The sequence below is a fragment of the Lagenorhynchus albirostris genome, chromosome 3 (assembly GCF_949774975.1).
Source record: "Lagenorhynchus albirostris chromosome 3, mLagAlb1.1, whole genome shotgun sequence".
NCBI classification, from domain to species: domain Eukaryota; kingdom Metazoa; phylum Chordata; class Mammalia; order Artiodactyla; family Delphinidae; genus Lagenorhynchus; species Lagenorhynchus albirostris.
Window position 1 is genome coordinate 43,296,043 of NC_083097.1, and position 4,567 is coordinate 43,300,609.

At 38.7% G+C, this 4,567-nt stretch overlaps 1 pseudogene; it reads left to right on the forward strand.

Moving 5' to 3' along the window:
• The first annotated feature begins 222 nt into the window (after nt 1-222).
• LOC132518066 (E3 ubiquitin-protein ligase RNFT1-like) lies at nt 223-4,278 on the forward strand (annotated as a pseudogene).
• Nucleotides 4,279-4,567: the final 289 nt, after the last annotated feature.

Here is a 4,567-nt window from a genome sequence, read left to right on the forward strand (position 1 = left end):
GTGTTGCTCCTGGGCGTCTGGGAGTCTGGGCCCTATTTATGTCTACCTTGCTTATCAAAAACTGAGGGAGAGGGATGGGAAAGGTACTTGAAATCCGTACTTCCTTTAGCTCAACAGTTATTTATACTGGGTTATACTGACATTGGAAAAACAACTATTTTGGCTGTCAAGCAGGGCTGGAGTTGTTGGTCATGGGGTTTGAAGGTGATGGCCCTCACTGAAGGCCTCGAGGCAGCATCTCCCGCTGTTCCTGCAATTGATACCTGGGCCTCGGTCCACTCAATGTCATGAGAGGAGACAGAGCCCTGAAGCAAAGAAATGTGGATCACAGAAAAGTATTCAAGGGTCATGCAAGCCAACGGTTGCCAACTGCACAGTCCTTCAGGAGCTGCAGGCAGTGAGGATGCCTTAGCCTCCCATGTGTCCAAACAAGATTGATAGGAGAAGCCTCCTGTTTTGATTCTGGAGATGTTCATATCCAGATGAACTCCATACCTAAAGAATGTGCTGAAAACCCAAGTTCCAGAAATATAAGGTCAGGTGTCCAGAGCTGTACCCAGGAAAGTGTACATAGTCGCTACAGAGTCACCTCCACCATGAAGCAAGGCAGCCTGATGATACTGACACGGAGTCTGGAGATCATGGGAGTAGCTCCTTCTCACAATTCCGATATCTCTTCAAGGGGTTGCAAACTTCTATTTATTTTGATTCTGGGTGTCAAACTTGTTATACAGCATACAACAGGAGTTGCCCTTGGAATTGGGCTACTTACAACTTTTATACATGCAACCAAAAGCATTTTAAATCAGGTTTTTCTAAGGGAAAGGTGCTCAGAGATTCAGTGTGCTTGGTTACTGGTATTCATAGCAGGATCTTCCATTCTTTCATATTACACCTTTTATTCTCAGTCACTTTATTATAGCTTAACTTTTAAAAAGTCTGCTCTAGACCCCATTCGAGCTTCTGGGAAGTACTTCGATTGCTGGAATTACAGACTTCATTCTGAAATTCCTCTTCATGGGCTTAAAATGCCTATTTTACTGGTGTCTTCTTTCATCATGCCTTTTCTTTTCTTTTATATTTTTAATTTTTAAAATTTAAGTATAGTTGATTTACAATGTTGTGCCCATCTCTGCTGTACAGCAAAGAGACTCAGTTATACACATATAGACATTCTTTTTTAATATTCTTTTCCGTGTATAGCACAGGGAACTATATTCAATATCCTGTGATAAATCATGCCTTTTAAATCCAAGGGTTACTGGCATATGATTTTAGAAGAATTATGTCACTATTACCAAACTTTTGTTCCCATACCAGTTTGCTTTCATTACCTTATAAGCTATGGGGAGTTTGGTAATGTAACCAGATGGATTCTTGGGATATTGCTGGCTTTACTCTACCTCACACTAAAAGTTCTAGAATTTTTTGCACACCTAAAACTTTCAGACAGGGTTTTGCCAGTATTTTTTTTTGAATACAGCAGGTTCTTATTAGTTATCTATTTTATACACATCAGTGTATAAAATTGAATTTTATTTTATTGAATTTTATTTTGAATTTTATTTTATTATTTTATACAGCAGGTTCTTATTAGTTATCTATTTTATACACATCAGTGTATACATGTCAATCCCAATCCCTCAATTCATCACACCACCACCACCACCACCCCGCCACTTTCCCCCCTTGGTGTCCATACGTTTGTTCTCTACATCTGTGCCTCTATTTCTGCCCTGCAAACTGGTTCATCTGTATTATTTTTCTAGGTTCCACATATATGTGTTAGTATAAGATATTTGTTTATCTCTTTCTGACTTATTTCACTCTGTATGACAGTCTTTAGATCCATCCACGTCTCTACAAATAACCCAATTTCATTTTTTTATGGCTAATATTCCATTGTATATATGTGCCACATCTTCTTTATCCATTCATCTGTCCATGGACATCTAGGTTGCTTACATGACCTAACTATTGTAAATAGTGCTGCAATGAACATTGGGGTGCATGTGTCTTTCTTTTTTTTTTTTTTTTTTTTTGCGGTACAGGGGCCTCTTACTGTTGTGGCCTCTCCCGTTGTGGAGCACAGGCTCCGGAAGCGCAGGTTCAGTGGCCATGGCTCACGGACCCAGCCGCTCTGCGGCATGTGGGATCCTCCCAGACCGGGGCACGAACCCACGTCCCCTTGCATTGGCAGGCGGACTCTCAACCACTGCGCCACCAGGGAAGCCCTTGTGTCTTTCTGAATTACGGTTTTCTCTGGGTATATGCCCAGGAGTGGGATTGCTGGATCATATGGTAATTCTACTTTTAGTTTTTTAGGGAACCTCCATAGTGTTCTCCATAGTGGCTGTATCAATTTACATTCCCACCAACAGTGCAAGAGGGTTCCCTTTTCTCCACACTCTCTCCAGCATTTGTTGTTTGTAGATTTTCTGATGATGCCCATTCTAACTGGTGTGAGGTGATACCTCATTGTAGTTTTGATTTGCATTTCTCTAATAATTAGTGATGTTGAGCAGCTTTTCATGTGCTTCTTGCCCATCTGTATGTCTTCTTTGGAGAAATGTCTATTTAGGTCTACTGCCCATTTTTTAATTGGGTTGTTTTTTTGATATTGAGCTGCATGAGCTGCTTGTAAATTTTGGAGATTAATCCTTTGTCAGTTGCTTCATTTGCAAATATTTTCTCCCATTCTGAGGGTTGTCTTTTTGTCTTGTTTATGGATTCCTTTGCTGTGCAAAAGCTTTGAAGTTTCATTAGGTCCCATTTGTTTATTTTTGTTTTTACTTCCATATCTCTAGGAGGTGGGTCAAAAAGGATCTTGCTGTGATTTATGTCATAGAGTTCTGCCTATGTTTTCCTCTAAGAGTTTTATAGTGTCTGGCCTTACATTTAGATCTTTAATCCATTTTGAGTTTACTTTTGTGTAAGGTGTTAGGGAGTGTTCTAATTTCGTTCTTTTCCTTGTAGCTGTCCAGTTTTCCCAGCACCACTTATTGAAGAGGCTGTCTTTTCTCCATTGTGTATTCTTGCCTCCTTTATCAAAGATAAGGTTACCATATGTGTGTGGGTTTATCTCTGGGCTTTCTATCCTGTTCCATTGATCTCTATTGCTGTTTTTGTGCCAGTACCATACTGTCTTGATTACTGTAGCTTTGTAGTATAGTCTGAAGTCAGGGATCCTGAATCTTCCAGCTCCATTTTCCTTTCTCAAGATTGCTTTGGCTATTTGCGGTCTTTTGTGTTTCCATACAAATTGTGAGATTTTTTTGTTCTAGTTCTGTGAAAAATGTCATTGGTAATTTGACAGGGATTGCATTGAATCTGTAGATTGCTTTGTAGTATAGTCATTTTCACAGTGTTGATTCTTCCAATCCAAGAACATGGTATATCTCTCCATCTCTTTGTATCATCTTTAATTTCTTTCATCAGTGTCTTATAATTTTCTGCCGAAAGATCTTTTGTCTCCTTAGGTAGGTTTATTCCTAGGTATTTTATTCTTTTTGTTGCAATGGTAAATAGGAGTGTTTTCTTAATTTCACTTTTAGATTTTTCATCATTAGTGTATGGGAATGCAAGGGAATTCTGTGCATTAATTTTGTATCCTGCTACTTTACCAAATTCATTGATTAGCTCTAGTGGTTTTCTGGTAGCATCTTCAGGATTCTGTGTGTATAGTATCATGTCATCTGCAAACAGTGACAGCTTTACTTCTTCTTTTCCAATTTGGATTCCTTTTATTTCTCTTTCTTTTCTGATTGCTGTGGCTAAAACTTCCAAAATTATGTTGAATAAGAGTGGTGAGAGTGGGCAACCTTGTCTTCTTCCTGATCTTAGTGGAAATGGTTTCAGTTTTTCACCATTGAGGACGATGTTGGCTGTGGGTTTGTCATATATGGCCTTTATTATGTTGAGGTTAGTTCCGTCTATGCCTACTTTCTGGAAGGTTTTTATCATAAAAGGGTGCTGAATTTTGTCAAAAGCTTTCTCTGCATCTATTGAGATGATCATATGGTTTTTCTCCTTCGATTTGTTAATAATTGCCAATATTTTTTACACTACCAAGTTACGAAGTGGCTGCCAGTAAGAGACAATGTTCAGATGTGGACGATATTTGTTCAATATGTCAAGCTGAATTTCAAAAGCCAATTCTTATCTGTCAACATGTATTTTTTGAAGAGAGAAAACTGTCCACTGTGCAGAACTGTGATTTCAGACCATATAAACAAATGGAAAGATGGTGTCACTTCATCACACCTTCAAATATATTAAGTTTTGAACTTCATATTAAGGCCAAAAAATACTAATTTCATTTGCTTACAGTGACTATTGATAAAGGCATTAGAATGGATTTCAGGGCCAGAAGTTAAGAAAAATGTTTCCAAATAGTTATAGAGTATTATAATAAGACTTAAGTGTGTAGTCCAAATTAACAAAAGATTAAATGAAAGAACCCTATATTTTAAAATATACATAAGTAATGTTAGGGCTTCCCTGGTGGCGCAGTGGTTGAGAGTCCACCTGCCGATGCAGGGGGCACAGGTTCGTGCCCCGGTCTGGG